The sequence below is a fragment of the Heloderma suspectum genome, chromosome 8, assembly GCF_057233095.1.
Source record: "Heloderma suspectum isolate Gila_16-S chromosome 8, 16-S_ref, whole genome shotgun sequence".
NCBI classification, from domain to species: Eukaryota; Metazoa; Chordata; class Lepidosauria; order Squamata; family Helodermatidae; genus Heloderma; species Heloderma suspectum.
Genome location: NC_139465.1, coordinates 28,523,950 through 28,542,437, shown reverse-complemented (window position 1 = coordinate 28,542,437; position 18,488 = coordinate 28,523,950). Strand labels below are relative to the sequence as shown.

The 18,488-nt window shown below is 49.0% G+C and overlaps 1 long non-coding RNA gene across 1 annotated transcript in view; it reads left to right on the top strand.

The window, feature by feature from the left end:
• The window catches only part of LOC146338996 (uncharacterized), a 57,263-nt gene extending 50,507 nt beyond the window's left edge, over positions 1-6,756 (top strand). The window contains exons 2-3 of the long non-coding RNA XR_014784737.1: positions 5,439-5,556; positions 6,040-6,756. This is a non-coding gene — a long non-coding RNA (uncharacterized LOC146338996). The remainder of the gene's footprint in view (positions 1-5,438; positions 5,557-6,039) is intronic.
• Positions 6,757-18,488: the final 11,732 nt, after the last annotated feature.

The following is an 18,488-nucleotide window of genomic DNA, read 5'->3' as shown; positions in this document are numbered from 1 at the left end:
GATGCCTCTTGACCTTCGTATAGGTTTCTCAGGAGACAGGTAAGGTGGTCTGGGACTCCCCTCTCTTTCAGAATTTGCCACAGTTTGTTGTGATCCACACAATGGAAGGCTTTAGCATAGTCAATGAAGCAGAAATAGACGTTTTTCTGGAATTCTCTTGCTTTCTCCATGATCCAGCGAATGTTGGCGATTTGATCTCTAGTTCCTCTGCCTCTTCGAAACCCAGCTTGTACTTCCGGTAGTTCTCGGTTTGCATACTGCTGAAGCCTAGCTTGTAGGATTTTGAGCATCACCTTGCTGGCATGTGAAATGAGTGCAATTGTGCGGTAGTTTGAACACTCTTTGGCGTTGCCCTTCTTTGGAATTGGAATGTAAACTGACCTTTTCCAGTCTTGTGGCCATTGTTGAGTGTTCCAACTTTGTTGGCATATTGAATGCAGCACTTTAACAGCATCATCTTTTAGGATTTTAAATAGCTCAGCTGGAAGACTGTCAACTCTGCTAGCTTTGTTGTTACTAATGCTTCCTAAGGCCCACTTGACTTCACTCTCGAGGATGTCCGGCTCAAGTTCAGTTACCACACTATCATGGCTATCAGGGTCATTCAGTTCTTTCCTGTATAGTTCTTCTGTGTATTCTTGCCACCACTTCTTAATCTCATCTGCTTCTGTTAGGTCCCTGCCTTCTTTGTCCTTTATCATGCCTGTCTTTGCACAAAACGTTCCCTTGAGATCTCCGATTTTCTTGAAGAGATCTCTAGTCTTTCCCATTCTGTTGTTTTCCTTGATTTCTTTGCATTGTTCATTTCAGAAGGCCTTCTTGTCTCTCCTTGCTATTCTCTGGAACTCTGCATGCAGTTGGGTATATCTTCCCCTTTCTCCCTTGCTTTTCGCTTCCCTTCTTTCCTTAGCTACTTGTAAAGCCTCATCAGACAGCCACTTGGCTTTCTTGCATTTCTTTTTCTTTGGGATGGATTTAGTTGCTGCCTCCTGAACAATGTTACGGACCTTCATCCATAGTTCCTCAGGCACTCTGTCTATCAGGTCTAATCCCTGAAATCTATTCCTCACCTCCACTGTATATTCATCAGGGATATGATTGAGGTCATACCTGAATGGTTTAGTGGTTTTCCCTACGTTCTTCAATTTCAGCCAAAATTTTGCAAGAATCAGCTCATGATCTGAGCCACAGTTAGCTCCAGGTCTTGTTTTTACTGACTGTATGGAGCTTCTCCATCTTTGGCTGCAAAGGACATAATCAATCTGATTTCGATATTGACCATCTGGTGATGTCCATGTGTAGAGTCATCTCTTGTGCTGTTGGAAAAGAGTGTTTGCTATGATCAGCGTATTCTCTTGGCAAAACTCTATTAGCCTTTGTCCTGCTTCATTTTGTACACCAAGGCCATGCCTGCCTGTTATCCTGGTGATTTCTTGACTTCCTACTTTAGCATTCCAATCCCCTATGATGAAGAGGACATCTTTTTTTGGTGTTAGTTCTAGAAGGTGTTGTAGGTCTTCATAGAAGCGATCAACCTCAGCTTCTTCAGCATCAGTGGTTGGGGCATAGACTTGAATTACTGTGATGTTGAATGGTTTGCCTTGGATTCGTACTGAGATCATTCTATCATTTTTAAGATTGTACCCCAGTACTGCTTTTCCCACCCTTTTGTTGACTATGAGTGCTACTCCATTTCTTCTAATGGATTCTTGCCCACAGTAGTAGATATGTTGGTCACCTGAATTAAATTCGCCCATGCCTGTCCATTTTAGTTCGCTGATTCCCAAGATGTCAATGTTCAATCTTGCCCCTTCATGGATCACTGCCTTGTTGTGGCAAAGGGGCTTGTGTAACTCAGTGAAGCCATAAGCTATGCCGTGCAGGGCCACCCAAGATGGACAGGTCATGGCAGAGAGTTCTGACAAGATGTGGTCCACTGGAGAAGGAAATGGCAACCCACTCCACTATTCTTGCCAAGAAAACCCCATGGAACATATCACAAGGCTAAAAGAGATGACGCCGGAAGATGAGCCCTTCAGGGCAGAAGGTGTCCAATATACTACTGGGGAAGAGCAGAGGGTATTTCCAAGAAGCGCCAGAAAGAGTGAAGCGGCTGGGCCAAACCCAAAAGGACACTCAGCTGTGGATGTGTCTGGTGGTGAAAAGAAAATCCGATGTTGTAAAGAACAATATTGTTTAGGAACCTGGAATGTCAGATCAATGAATCAAGGTAAGCTGGAGGTGGTCAAACATGAGATGGGAAGATTGAACATCGACATCTTGGGAATCAGCGAACTAAAATGGACAGGCATGGACGAATTTAATTCAGGTGACCATCATATCTACTATTGTGGTCAAGAATCCCTTCAGTGTCATAGAATCATAGAATAGTATCATAGAATAGTAGGGTTGGAAGGGGCCTGGGAACCACCACACACACACACACACACACACTCACAGAATGAGAGAGAGGGAGAGAGAGAGAGAGAGAGAGAGGAGTATACTTGAATAAAATTATGGAGTGGCCATTTTCCAGGGGGAGAGAAAAACAACAATCTGAGAACTTTTCTCAGAAATATGTCTTCTGAGAAATGTTGACTCAGCTCTAATTTGAAGGGCTTGCTCCTTGAAGTACAAGAAGTACAAGAAAATCCTTTACATTTCAGGTTGTGTGACCTCAGGCAATTTAAAGGAAATATTCCTACAATTTTATTTATTTTGCTTCCAGGATTTGTATAATACATCTTTAGACCACTACATCAATTCTGCAAAACTGTCTGTGACAAAAGCCACAATGACCCCGCCCCCCAAAAGTATGAGGTACAGCTCTCCTAAGATTGTATCACTTCAGGATGCAAGAGAGAAATTCTGTGTGTTCTCTCTACACACAGAAAACTAGAATGTCAGGAAGAAAACTAAACTAAAGCTTCTCTGTTCACCTTGACCATGTAGTTTTCTATAGAGTAGGGCTTTTTTAGGAGAGGAGGGGTGGAGACAATCATATAATTTGTCAATTGCATTCTGATCTGAAGTGGTTCAGTCCTAGGATGCTGATATTGCATACTTTTCTCTAAACAAGTAAACCATCTTGAAGAAAATAAGGAAAGGGTGAGAGGTTTTTTGTAAGGGGGGGGAACACTTTTTATACAAAGTGCTTAAGTGTTCCACTTGCAACCATTGCTGTGACCTACATCAGAATGAAACACCCTAATTAGCAACAATTTTGGTTAAGTATAGGCTATTGCTGGGAGAACAGTCATATACCTCCCACTGCAGCTGTTCAGAAACAATGGTAAATAGTAGTATTTTTTAAAGAAAAAGAAAAACTAAATCTGCTTGCAATAAGGATGTTGAACCAATGCCATCTCCATACATTACTTCTATCAAAGAGAGACACAGATCAACAAGTATCACATAATTAGTTTTTCTTCCTTTTTGTAGTTTTTAGCAGAACTTGGCAAGGTGGTACTCCGTACAAGTTCCACACATAAATAATCTTGGCTTGCAGAATAAGCTGCATATCATCACAAATGGGCCAAGCTGTGTGTTCCTTAACCATTGAGATTTTGAATGCCAAAATGGTGCATGACCTGACTACAGAAAATTATGGGTTTCCTGTTTGCTTGATTTTCAAAAATGACTGTTTTTATTGTCTTCAAAGGCTTATGGTGTATGACTTACACTACCTACACATTGCAAATATCTGGCCTTTATACCAGAGCAGCATTAATCCTCTAATTATTTGCACAAAAGGGCATATCTTGTATAGAGGCTGTAGTTTTCATGCAATGTTAAACATTGCATTACTAAGCTGCTGCTTTTTTCTTTTCTTTTCTTTTTTGGGCTATAAGGTAATAACATAAGATGAGAGGCTTGGAGCGCAGTCTTACTGAATACCATTAGTATGTATATGTCAGGATGATTTCACAAAACTGGAAAAAGCTTACTGTGCAGAAGGTTGGTGGGTTAATAATTCCACATTTCAACTGCTTTCATCACTACCCTGTGCAGGTTAGCGTTGTCCCCAAAATAACCCTACATTTTCTTAGGACTATCTCCCCTCTGTGAAAATGCTGAAGGATTTTGCTTCTTTTCCTGTGCTCAAAATTTTCCCAGAGTTTTCTAGCTTGTGATGGTTTATATTCATTTTTTTTCCCTTGATGAAGTAGCCAAGACAAAGTGTTCTTTCTTAACTTAACAAGCATTAGCTCCTGAATTCCTGCTTTTCCCATTTCTTTTTAAAGCTTCAAAGACATTTGTCACAGCAGTTCACCCCAAGGCTCTAAAATGCTCTGCTCTTCTTTTCTGCCAGTATGGGTCTAGATCTCATGGGTCCTTTGGGTTTGGGGCCTGGAAGTTGTGGGGAGGAAGCAGAGATCACTGTGGTAACTCAGAGAGAGCGTTGTCATGATGGTTCTTTTAAAGCTTAAAAAGAAGACGAACCTCCCCTCCTTGGCCACCTTGTTTAAACATAGGCCACCCCCACCCCCATACAGCAGGGAGAAGATTGTGGTGGTGGGTTGGCAGCCAGCACCTTAAAGTGCAAAACAACAACAACGCATAAGGTATTCCACCACAACAACCACTCCAAAAACGTTAGGGAAATTTTACCCCCTCCCTGCCAATCTTTGGGTGCATTTTGCTCTCCCATCCTGCACAGCCCATGTGAATGGCCAAAAACAGATCTGTGGAATATATTGATACAGTGTTATTGCAGATGTTCTAAAAATGGGTGCAGTCAATGCATGGAGGTGGGATCAGGAGTATTCCAACTGGTCCTGCCCCAAGTTCCACACATTACTCAGTTTGCTCATTACTTGCACATTACTCTGAAATTCTGGGTGGGGGGGAGGTGCCCCATCCCTCCCCACCAAAATTCTGGCGGGGGGGAGGCGCCCTGTCCCTCCGGCCACGAAACCGCATCTCCTGCCGGGATGCAAATGGCGGCGGCCGTAGCCACCGCCATTTGCGTCCCTGCAGTCAGCCGTGATAGGCTACGTAAATGTTTACATAGCCTATCATGGCTGACTGTAAAAAAAAAAAAAAAGTGCATATGCAAATGGCGGCGCCCAGGGGCGCCGCTATTTGTGTTCCTTATTTTGGCATGTGTAGTCTATGTAAACATTTACGTAGACTACGGCGAAAATAAGGTCAACGCAAATAGCATTGCCCTTATTTTCGCCGTAGTCTACGTAAATCTTTACGTAGACTACACATGCCAAAATAAGGAATGCAAATGGTGGTGCCCATGGGCGCCGCCATTTGTGTACGCACTTTTTTTTTTTTTAAGTCAGCCGTGAGAGGCTACGTAAATGTTTACGGTGTTTTTTATCTATTTTTACGGTGTTCTATCACAGTGTTTTTTTAGAAATCTAGCCGTGATAGGCTACGTAAATCTTTACGTAGCCTATCACGTTTGTTTGTTTGTTTGTTTTTAGTTGGAAATGGCAGTGGCGGCAGCCGGTCAGAAGACTGGCCGCCACCGCTGCCGCCGCCGAACCGCTGCCGAACCACTGCTGGAGCCGCCGCCGCCGCCGCCAGGAGGATTCGCCCAAGGTAAGTCCCGTCCTGGGGGGGGCGGGGGGCAGACCATTTCTCCACCAATTTCGGGGGGCCGAATGCACTGGCATTCAGCCTCCCTGAGATTCTTGGAGAAATTCTCTGACATCCCTAATTTAAAGGCACCCTCTGGAGGCCCATGGCAGATCCGCTTGGTCCATGTCAATTAATCAAGGCAGGGAGAGGGACTTAAAGGGGCTGTGTCCTGCCCGGCAGAAGGGTGGTTGAGTCAAATTGTTTGTTTGTTTCTATGAGGTTGTGAGTGAATAAAAAGGAGTTAGGGGAATGCATTTAAGTCCGTACTGCCACGCTGTGTAGCAATGTATTTGGGCTTTGTGTGTGCGTGTGTGGGAGGAGGAATTTGCAATCTGATAAATTTTTACACGTGTGTATGTATGTATGTGTATGTGTGTGTTTGTATATAATGCTTGGTGTGGGTGGATTCTATCCTTAATATAAATCCTTTTTTTTTTTTTTCAGTTCATGGTGCTGCAGCTTAGGATTATGATGATGATTGAGATAGAAAGCACATGGTCATTATTTGCTTGTGTGTGCCAACAAGTGCTTTTCAACGATGGGATATATACAGTAGATCCAGTCAGAAGTACATCTCACTGAATTCAGTGGATCCTACTCCCATGGAAGTATGTGCACTTGTGTGAGAAATGGGTTTCTTTCCTTTTAGTGCTACAAATTAATACATGTTCCTGGCTAAATTCCTCCTGCTTAATGATTGCTGGACCACACTTGAAACAAACAAACAAACAAACAAACAAACAAACCTGGGATTATTATGTAAACCAAACTCTCTCATTTTAGTTATTGGCTCTTAATTATCTGCTACCTCAGTTTGCCTGTGTGTGAAATGGGTTTCCTGGTCTTCCATCCCCCTTTCATTTAAATCTTAGAGAAATGGGCTTGTCTACAAATGCCTTTCTCTGTGTTGTGACACACTCCAGATAAACTGGGCTGTGTTTTCTTAAGCCACTTAACATGAAGAAGAAAGAAAGACAGTCAGTCAGTCAGTCAGTCAGACAGACAGACAGAAATACGCCTTCTCTCTGTTGTTTCTGTGAACTTAGTATGCTGTGATTATGAAACCCAAACTCACTCACTCTCTTGTAGTCATTGACTTTAATTGCCTGCTGCCTTAGTTTCCCGTGTGTTGCTTTCAATAAGTGGTCCGCTGCAAACTGCTTTCTCTGTGTTGTTATTCTGAAAATGTCTAGGAGGGGGCCTGGGCGTTGAACAGTGTAGCAATACACAGTGTAGCATACACAAGCAATACGCTTGTGAATGGCAAAATCGGTACCCTTGGGTCCTCCTCCAGTGCCCCCCATTTCCACCCTACCAGTTAGATTGGCCATGAGCCTCACTGTAGAGACCTAGGTATGACCCCCCCCAACTGCCCCCCAGCCTGGAGCCCCTAACCAAGTTCCCTCTAGACCACCCCCGCATCCCCATCACTGGCCCCCACCCCTGATACCCATCCCTGCCATGACCATGACCGAAATGGGTTCAGCAGCTCAGATAGCTCCTTCAGAGTTCTGGTTGTTCCGACTGAAACCATAATGGAATTACTGCTTCCATTTTAAATGCAGGATCATGACAGACTTCCTTTACACATGCTTCCTTCTCCCCTTTCCCCCCCTTATCTGAGTCTTCCATATGTTTCACTATACAGCCACTAGATGGTGCTGTGGTCTAGCTCCTCTTATTGTGGGTTTTCCTCTTTTTACAAGGGAACTGAAGGGGAACTCAAGCACTGTAATTTGACAGCTCATTATCTCGGATCTTTTAACAAATGGAATAAAGGTCATTTAGCGCAGGAGACGCCCTGAAGATTGATGACGTCAACTAAAGGGCCTGTAAACTTCCATGAGTAACCAATCTCAATTGCAGGATAAAAGCTCCATGTGAAGAAGCCCTACAGCTCAATGACAGAGGACAAGCTTTGCATACAAAAAGGTCCCCAGTCCAATCCCTGCCAATTCCAGGTAGGACTGAAATAAACTCCTGCCTGAGACCCTGGAGAGCCACTGATAGTCAATACAGACCAGGCGTGCACAATCTTTTCTTCCCTGAGGGCTTCATGTGATACTGGCTCAGGAACTGGGGACTTCTCATATAGGTTGCTTTCGCAGCAGATAAAGAGCGATCTGTATGAAGATCACTGGGGGAGGGAGTGGGGTGCCTTCTCTCCATCCTGTGATCCTGACACAGAATTGTCTTCCCCCATTGCTGTGAGAAAACCATGGGAGGTGGAATTCAGCAGTGTGAGGGGAGGTCAGAGCACCTGTGAGGGCTATAGTTAAGGGCTTGTGGGCCTATATGTGACCCATGGGCCACAGGTTTTGCACCCGTGAGAGCAGAATGGACCAAAGGTTTTATTCCATATAAAAACTTCCTATGAGAATATTCTCAGCAGGTTTCCAAGACCTGCTCTTGGCTTAATATATAATGCTCAAATCAATTTAGGGGAAGTGTGGGGCGAACTTACCATCAGTGATCACGCTCCAAGTTACATTCCCAGTTGCTGGCAAGTGACACTCCCCCCCCACACACACACACACACAAGGCACCAGATTGAGGGCAGAAAGCATTTTCTTCACTCTGATTGCTTCATGTTGACAACATGTCCTGATGTGATATCATCAGGAATCCAAATCAAAGTGAGAGCAATGTTTTCTGTCTTCACTCTGGGACTTGTGATAGGGGAAATGTCACCTGTCAACAGCTTGGATTCCCAGGAGCACAATCCCTGCCATCACCTGGGCCAAAAAACCAGGAGGTGACAACAGTGACAAAGGTATGCAGCAGGGAGATTTTATGGTCCTCCCCAACCCCAGAGTTTTTGCTTCCAAATGGAAAAAAAAATGTGATTTTTTTATTTGTTTGTTTATTTATTTATTTTGGCTTGGCTCTATCAAGGAAACATCTCAGAACTGGAGCATACATCCATTTTGTGTGCTCATTTTTGTTTGTTTGTTTTCTTTTAATATTAGGGGTGTACGAAACCCCGCTTACCTGGCTCCGCCAGTTTCCGCAGGTGGGAGGAGGCGCTCTGTCCCTCCCCCAGTACTCTTCGCCAGGGGGGAGGCCCTCTGTGCCTCCCCCCAGAATCCTGGCTGGCCGGCTCTGCTCCGCGGCCAAGCCATGGAGCTGCCGGCCAGCTCCGGCCGCCTGCAGCCGGACAACTGGCTGCTGGGCAGCCCTGCAGGGATGCAAATGGCGGCTGTCGTAGCCGCCATAATTTGCGTCCCTGTAGTGAGCCGTAATAGGCTATGAAAATATTTACATAGCCTATCATGGCAGGGGGAAAACCCCAGTGTACGCAAACGGTGGTAGCTGCCGCCATTTGCGTACACTGGGTTTTTTTCCCCTTGCCATGATAGGCTATGTAAATATTTACGTAGCCTATCACGGCAGGGGGGGAAAAAACCCAGTGTACCCAGTGGCTACCGCCATTTACGTATGCTGGGGTTTCCCCCCCCCCGCCTGCTGTGATAGGCTACGTAAATACTTACATAGCCTACCACAGCCTCCCCAGGGACACAAATGATGTCCCTGCATTAGCTATGATAGGCTACGTTAAGTATTTACGTAGCCTATCACAGCTGAAGAAGGAGGAAGCGAATGGCGGCCTCAGGACGGCCGCCATTCGCACAGCAGCGTGGACTGGAGCAGGTAAGTGCTCCGTTTCACATGCCTTTCGTGGGGTGGGAGCGGCGGGCACTTCGTCCCGCACGCCTTTCGTGGGGTGGGGAGCGGGGGTTTTCGTTCCACGACGGTTTTCGGGGGGCCAAATGCGCTGGCATTTAGCCTCACCGAGATCTGTCGCGGAATTCTCTGACATCCATATTTAATATGCTTCACGATACTGAGATCATCAGTCCAGGTCAAAACAGTCACCCTTCCAGAAGCCTTGTCTTTATGCCATTGCTGTGAATACCCAGCAGATGGGCCCTTCTACTTGGAAAGCATTTTGGACAGCAACCAATTAGTTGTTGTGCTGGGCCCTTGTTCAGCTTTGCTTTCTTGTTCCAGGTGCTGTGATTGTAGCCCTCTGACTGTCAGGTACTCGCTGCTTCTCTGCCTATGGGACTAGGTAATACTTCACTTCACTGCCTCTCCAGGCTAGCAAAGCCTATTTTGTACCACTAAGTTCTTACCTATTCTCTCTGCCACTCTCTTCTTTCTTATCTGTTACTCATAAAATAAGATTTAATTAGGTTTGCTTCCACTGTACTTCACAGGACAGACTAAGAAATAGACGGTAATGGGAATCATTATAGCTTTATGCCATTTTTCTTAGTAATGGGTGTTTTTATGCCTTACTTAGAACTACTCAGGGTAGAGAGGGAGTAAAATCAATTAGGTGATTATGTTTGGGAGGCAGAATTTTCATCACGATGCACAAAGTTATGTCATGAATTCACGGTGAGCATTGTAATGGACAAGATCATCACAGGAAGTCTGGTGGCAAGGCTGTGCTAATTTGAGTACATGCAAATCAGATGTGCTATATTAGCATAGCTTCCACCAAGCACAATCCCCCCCCCCCCGTAATGAAGGGGGAGAAGTATGCAAACTGGACTTCCACATACATCTTGTATGCCACCCACACACTTGTGTAAAAAGCACCCTGCAGGTAAAAAAGAACATATCAGAGAAAGTTATTATAAAGTTTTTTTCCAAAAGTGTTGGTTTTCTACTTGGAAGGAGAAGGGTTTGTTGTGTTGTTCTTTCTTTCTGTAGTTAGTTATTTAGTTATTACATTTCTATATCACCCAATAGCCAAAGCTCTCTGGGCAGTTTACAAAGATTAAAACATTTAAACATACAATATACAGATTTTAAAAGCCAATTCCATAAAAAACACATGAACAGAACAATGTACAAGAACATATACCTAAAACAACTTCAACAAGCAATCTCAAAGCAGACAACCATAACCGTCCATATGTCATTCCAGGATCAATTAAAACTTATCATATGCTGCCAAAAGCCTGGGAGAAGAGAAAGGTCTTAACCTGGCTCTGAAAAGAAAACAATGTTGGAGCCAGGTGAGCCTTGTCGGGGAGATCATACCACAATTTGGGGGCTATCACCGAGAAGGCCCTCTCCCTTGTCACCATCTCCTGAGCTTCCCTCAGAGTAGGCAGCCGGAGGAGGACCTTCGATGTTGAGCATAGTATACAGGTAGGTTCATGTCGGGAGAGGCGCTCCATCAGGTATTGTGGTCCCAAGCTGTGTAAGACTTTACACATACACACACACACACACACACGATTTTGTACCCCAGCTTTCTCTCTCTCTATATATATATTTTTTAAATGTCACTCCAGGCAACCAGCTTGTTCCTATGACATTCTTCTGCACTTTTAGATCTTGAATATCTATCTATATCTATAGATAGATGATAGAACATAGAATAGATAGATAGATAGATAGATAGATAGATAGATAGATAGATAGATGGATGGATGGATGGATAGATGATTTGAGATTTTATATTGAAGGGATAATGTATTATCTGGCACCTTTATGCATTCAGCTCAACAAGCAAGCAAACAAAAAATGCTGTTTTCATTTTCCTTAATTATTCTTCATCAAATCAAAGAGGAAAATCTGAAGTGTAAATAGCAGAAAAATGTCTTCTGCATGAATAGCACAGTCTGGAAGAAAACTGGATTTCGGATAAGTGTGCATCGTTCTTAATGGACCGTTATGGCAACAGAAGTGCCCTAACCCCGGCTCCAGCTTGTCTGGCAAAAGGGGGGGGGACGTTGCGGGTGGGTGGGGTGAGAAGAGGTGGCTGCTGCCTAATGGGTGCCCCCCCTATGGGACCACCAAGCAGGGGAGGAGTCGGCAGAGCCCTCTTAAGCTCTGCGCCCCCTCCAAGCCAGCTCTCTCGCTCTCGCGGCTTGAGAGACTGACCTGGAAGTAGGGGTGCATGAAACCCACTTACCTGGTCTCGCAGCTTTTCGGGGTGGGGGGGAGGTGCTTTGCTGCTCTCCCCCCGAGGTTCAGGCCAGGAGGGGAGGCTTCCTGCCTCGCCCAGCCGAAATTCAGGCCGGGGGGGAGGCTTCCCACCACGCCCGGCTGAAATTCAGGCTGGGGAGGAGGTGCCTCGCCTCGCCCGGCTGCGAAATAAGAAGTAAAAAAAAAAAAAATGCCCCCGTGATAGGCTACGTGACGATTAACGTAGCCTATCACGGCTAGATCTGCAAAGTCAGCCATGGTAGGCTACGTACATCGTCACGTAGCCTATCACGGGTGACTTTAAAAAAAAAAAAAGCGCGTACGCAAATGGCGGCCCCCATAGGGAGCCGCCATTCGCGTTCCTTATTTGGTCGCTGTAGTCTATGTAAATCTTTACGTAGACTACGGCAAAAATAAGGGCAACGCAAATAGTGTTGCCCTTATTTTCGCCGTAGTCTACGTAATCTTTATGTAGACTACAGCGACCAAATAAGGAACGCGAATGGCGGCTCCCTATGGGGGCCGCCATTATCCGTACGCGCTTTTTTTTTTTTAAAGTCACCCGTGATAGGCTACGTGACGATTTACGTAGCCTATCATGGCTGACTTTGCAAATCTAGCTGTGATAGGCTACGTTAATCGTCACGTAGCCTATCATGGGGGCGGGTTTTTTTTTTAGTTTTATTGGAATGGCGGCGGCGGCAGCCGGTCAAAAGATCGGCTGCCGCCCCCGCCCGTGATGAAGACCCGACGATCTGCCGCTGGGACCCGCCGCCAGGAGGGACATTCGGGAAAGGTAAGTCCCATCCCGGGGGTGGGGCGGGGGGGTGGAGAATTTCTCCCCAAAACTTGTTCTGGGGGCCGAACACATTGGCGCTCGGCCCCCCAAAGTTTCGGGGAGAAATTCTCCGCCAACCCTACCTGGAAGCAACGACCGACTCCTGGCTTTCAGCAGAACCGTCCATTGTTCCCACTGAGATTGCAGCCGGCATGCCTGTGGCCTGTCCTGGTGCCGCCGGTGCTCGCCGCACCTCTGGGGGCTCTGGTGCTCGCTTCAGTGGCGCACATGCCCTTTGCCTCTTGGCTCATTGGGGGATGCGACTTTTTCCTGCCGGCGGCTGCCGTGCCTCGTGGGTGCCAGCCTCGCTGCTGCGCTGCATGCACTGGCGCTCGCAGCTGCGGCGTGTGCGCCCCTCGCCTCTGGATTGCCGGGCGGGTGGCCCTTTCTCTGGCGCTTGCTGTGCCTCCGGGGGCACCGACACTTGTGGCTGTGGCATGTGCGCCCCCTGCCTCAAGCTTGCCGGGAGGCGCGGCCCCGCCCTGGGTCTGGTCGCGGCTCCGAGGGCACTGGCACCCGCTGCTGCGGTACGCATGCCCCTCGCCTCCTACTCGCTGGGGGGAGCAGCCCTCTCGCTGGTGCTTGCTGCGCCTCCAGGGGCGCCGATGCTCATGGGCTGCAGCACATGAACCCCCCGCCTCCAGCTCGCTGGGAGGCGCGGTCTCTCACTGGGTCTGGCTGCGGCTCCGGGGGCACCGGCGCTCGCTGCTGCGGTGCGCCCGCCCCTCGCCTCCGGCTCGCCGGGATGCACAGCCCTGTTGCTGCACTGTCGGGTGCACCGGCCCTCCCTTGGCAGCTCGTGCGCTCCTCACCTCCCCGCCCGCTGGCTGCCATGGTGCATGGCCCTGCTCCTTTCAGCAGATGTTCTAACTGCTGTAGGGGCATCAGCATTTCAGCAATCGAGACCCAGTGTGGTGTAGTGGTGAGTGTATTGGACTGGGGGCCGGGTGATCCCGGTTCTAGTCCGCACGCGGCCATGGAAGCACACTGAGTGACTTTGGGCCAGTCACAGACTCTTAGCCCAACCTACCTCACAGGGTGGTTGGTGTGAAATTGGAGAGGAGGAGGATAATGTAAGCTGCCTTGGGCTCCTTGCAAGAGGTAAACGGGCGGTATATAAATGCAATAAATAATAAATAATAATAAATAATGAATATATATAATGCAATACCTTTTCCCATGCAACGCGCTCTGTGCTTGCCATCTCTACCCCCCCCCCATTCATATCTGGCAGTCCTACTGGCCGTTCATCCTTGGTGTTGCCCTACCTAAGGGTGGTGGGCAGTGACTTGCCTGCGCTTGCCAAGCATTTGGCCCACTCAGACCCTCGGCCTGCCTCCGCCCTACAGTAAGGGGCTATAGGTAGGGATGTACGAAACCCCCCTTACTTGGCTCTGCCAGGTTCCGCTGGGGCAGGGGAGGTGCTCCGTCCCTCCCCCTGGAATCCTGGCCGGCTTGCTTCGCTCCGTGGGAATTCCACAGAGCCGCCAGCCAGCTCTGCCAGCAACCGGACATCTGGCCGCTGGCTAGCAGGGATGCAAATGGCGGCAGCTGTAGCCGCCGCCGTTTGCGTCCCTGTATTCAGCCATGATAGGCTACGTAAAGACTTACGTAGCCTTTCACGTCTGAGTTAAAAAAAAAACAAACACATACCCAAATGGTGGCGGCTACGGTCGCCACCATTTGCATTCCCTATTTTTGGTTGTCTTAGTCTACGTAAATATTTACGTAGACTAAGACAGCGAAACTAAGGGGGAACGCAAATAGCGTAGCAGACACTATTTGCGTTCCCCTTTATTTTCACGGTGTTAGTCTATGTAAATATTTACGTAGACTAAGACGGCGAAAATAAGGGGGAACGCAAATAGCATCCACTACGCTATTTGCGTTCCCCCTTAGTTTCGCCATCTTAGTCTACATAAATATTTATGTAGACTAAGACAACCAAAAATAGGGAACACAAATGGCGGTCGTAGCTGCCGCCATTTGCGTACGCGTTTTTTTTTCCTTTTTTAACCCAGACGTGATAGGCTACGTAAGTCTTTACGTAGCCTATCACGAATGGGGGAAGAAGAAAAAAAAGACTGCAAATGGCGGTGGTGGCAGCCAGTCGGAACACCAGCCGCTGCCTCCGCCGAAGCCGCTGCTGGAGCCGCCACCGTCCGGAACATCCGCCCCAGGTAAGTCTCGTCCCGGGGGGGATCCGCGGGGGGCAGCGGGGGTGGCAGGCCGTTCCGCCACGGAGTTCAGGGGGCCAAATGCACTGGCATTCTTTCTCACTGAGATCCGTGGCAGAATTCTCTGACATCCCTAGCTATAGGTGCTCCCTTGGTTGACATGAGGTCCTGCTGGTTAGCCCTCTCTAGGATCTCCCCTCCTGTGGGTTTACACCCCTGCCTGCATTTGTGCTTACAGGGATTGGCCACGTAGTGGTTGGAGTATTGCACTGGGACCTAGGTCCTTGTTTATCTTCCCTGCTGCTAGGCCTCTGGCAGCCTTGTACCAAGCACCGACCCTGAACTCCACCTTCGTACATCATGACCCCGAAGAGGGGCCATGGGGGAAGGAGGGGGAAGGGTAGGGCCCCATGCCCCCCCTCCAAGAGACCTCAGCCTGGGCCCAACTCCTGGTCTGAGGTGGAGGCAGGCCCAGTCCTGTCCTTAATCCTTGCTCGCCTGGAGGCTGCTGAGCGTTCCTCAGGAATCCCTCCCCCTCCCCTGGCCAGGCCTAAAAAAACCACGGCGGTCCAATCTGAAAGGACGCGACAGCAGACCCAATGCTGCTATTTTCTATTTCAGCACGTCTGGATGCCGTTGGAGCTTCCACCTCCTCTTCACTGGCTATTCTCGAGAGCCCACTGCCCCCAGAGGGGCTCTTTCCTCCTGCAACTTCCTCATCCCCTGTCACCCAAGCAATGCCATCCTCTTTGCTGGTTGGGGATCAGAACATGGCCACAGTGGGTTCAGTGCATCTGGATGCCATAGAAGCATCGCCCAGCCACCTTGTCTGCAGTGCGTCTGGGCGCCACTGCGACCTCCACCTCTTCTTCGCCGGCTCACCTTGGCAGCACACCATCGCTGGAGGCAGCCCACCCACCTGAGGCAGCTCCACCAGCAGCGATGCAAGTAGCATCATTCACCTTGTCCGCTGGGGACCAGGGCGTTGCGGCCCCCAATCCATTGCGCCTGCACACCATTGAGGCTACACCCTGTCTTCGCAGGGTCTCCCAGGCGGCACACCACCATTTGAGGCAGTTCACCCTCCTGGGGCATCCTGTTAGCAGCACCGCAAGCAGCAGCATCCCCCCTACTTACAAGGGACCCTGGCATGGCTGCCTCGGATATGGGTGAGACAACCACACCCCCTACATATGACTCCCGGGCAACATGCGGCCCCAGCCACTTCACTCCCCTTTCGCTAGTGTCTGGCTGAGTCCTGCAGGGTTAACTTAGGATCTCTTGTCCCTACCTCCACACGCCCAGATGCCCACATACGTGGCAATGCTAGGTCCTTTCGCTAATCCCATGAGAGGAGCAATGCCCATCTGGGCTGCTTCTTCTGCAATTGGCCTTCACCTTAGGAGTGGCATGGCTGACTTATGTTGAGGCCTTCCGTGGAAGGGCCGCTAATAATCTTCTATGTGCTGGGACTTGAGAGACCAGGGCCTTTGGGCTACTAGTTATGTCTCCTTCCCTGCCGGATTGCGGCAATAGGTCTGACAGTGGCCTCCACCTATTGCGGGCCCAGTGGTTCAGCACTGCATGCTGAGCTGTGAGTACAGCCCCATGGTCACATGCTCCCAAACCATTGCCATTTTCTGTCACGTGTACTCCCTTGGTAGCAGATAGCACCCATCCACCTCTTGTCCAATAGCCCGGGGGTGGCAGGGTCCCCCCCTAGGGGGGGCCAAGACTGTGGGAAGCCTGTAGCAGGTTACTGCCCCTTCCATTGGGCCCCAGCCTGGTCAGAAGGGTGCTGCTCCTTCGGTTTTTAAAATGCTACCCCCCATGACATCCCTTTGGGAGTCCAGGCTAATCCATAGCCTCTCTTTCCCGTAGGCCAGCCCGTTCATGATGAGACCCCTGGGTGTCTGTGCCCTGTACGAAACACCTCTTTCGAAGATATGGTTGTCTCGGTCTGGGAGACTGACCCCTGGTCCCTGCTGGGCAAGTTGCTACATGGAGTCCAGCGGCGGGGGCAGTGTTTTCACTTAATCAAAGCATTTGTTCCCTTCCCTTTTGACCTCGGTGTCACTTTTGCCCACAGGACAATGGGCCTGTATGCTGCATTACATTCTGTGGAATCAAGTTTAATACCCTTGGGCAATGTTCTCTCCCCCCCCCCCAGACAAATCTCTGGCCTTCAGGCCGACTCCAAGTGGTTTTACATCTCCCTAGGGTCTCCCTTGGGGGCCCTTGTATGAAGTTGTAGGGCAATTTTTCAATCTCCCCGGTAGGGTAGTGGTCCCTTGCCATGCCTTCCTGTGCCAGCTCTGTTCGACAATGCAGGGAGTGCAGTGGCCGCACCATCGGACCAAGGTCACATCCGCTGTGCGTCTGGATATGTGGGTACAGCTTCGATATTGTGGGATTTTAATGGCATCTCCTCCCAGTGGCGCGAGCTGCTCCTCAACACCAACCCGCAGATCTTCTTGGGTGCTGCTGGTACCCTGAGTTTCAGAATCGAACAGCTGGTTTGGTGGTGCCCCGGGCAGCAGCCTGAGAGTTGGGCCACCACCGGAATTCATCAGGACCAGCCTTCTGGAGTTCTTCCCCATTCACCTAGCTGTACACATTGGGGCCGACCTCATAGCCAAGTCGTTAACCCTCTTTGTACGACAACATGGCCACTGTGCGAGTTACTGAGTCCCTATCCCACAGAAATCGGGGATCATGTCACTGGGCAGAGCTTCCATGCCCCAGTGTCTGGGTGTCTACATCTGGTTATGGGCCCACCATGTGCTGGGTTTTGGCACACCCAGTTGCCAATGCTTTGTCATGGAATCAGATCAACAGGTTCTGGTCCTTACCCTCATGGGTGTGTCTGTTACTAGGTCCCATCCTTGCAAGACTACATGGGACCAGCATACCGAAGCTGAACATGTTATCCTAAATTACATAGCTCTACGTACCGGTGCTACCTATGGCAGGTATGCGGTCCCACGCCTTAGGAGCAAACATCAGTCAGGACTCATGGCCCTTCCCTATAGAGCCTTGCTGCAATTCTGCATCTCTTTGAGGAATAAGGGGGATATCTGCTAGAGCCAGGAGGGGCAAGCTGGCCATTTTTTTTAGTCTTCTTGGCCACAACAAGGGGAGTTACTGACACCAAGTCAGCTTTCAGTACCAGGCATCCACCATGAGGTGGTGGCACGGCCGCCTCCACCTTTTAGCAGATTCTGGGCACCCTCTCTCTCCAGATTCCCTTCTTGGGTTCTGAGATAATGGCCCTCCATTTGCCCCTCCCCATATGGCGTTTCACTGTCCCACACTGCAGCCTTAACGGCTCTCTTCGGGGCCCTTGGGATTTTCAGGGTTGTTTTGGGTTCCTTATCTGGTTTGTCCAGAAGGGCCTTCAGATACTACGATGTACAGGTCTTTCCCACTGTACTCCACCTACCCATTCAGAGGTTAATGCCCGTCAGGGTCATCACAGGTTTTACTGGGATACTGGGTCTGGGAGGGACCCTTGTCTTGTCAGTCCGACAGTTCACTATTAACAAAATGTCAGTTGGGCCGCTACCACATCAGTTCTAGCATGCTAGGCCAGGTAATTTTCGATAGGAACCCTCTTTGGTATTGAGTGGTCCTCAAGGCAGCCACTTCTGGTGTCTCTCACAGGCAAGTTATGGTGGTGGGATGATGGCAGTTCGAAGCATTCCAGCAGGGCCCTCACAATTTGACCACTTCCTTTCTGTTGCAATTTTCCCTTTGCTTGCCCTTATATTTTCTTCCTCAGACTGTCGGACTTGACGTACGCTGGTACGGGTTCTCTTATGCAGGCACAGTATGGTGTTTTGGGCTGCACGTATGGTTCTACACCAGCCTTCGGATCTTAGTTTCCGCTACCCAACATGCTACGATCCAGTGGCTTGGCAGATGGAACA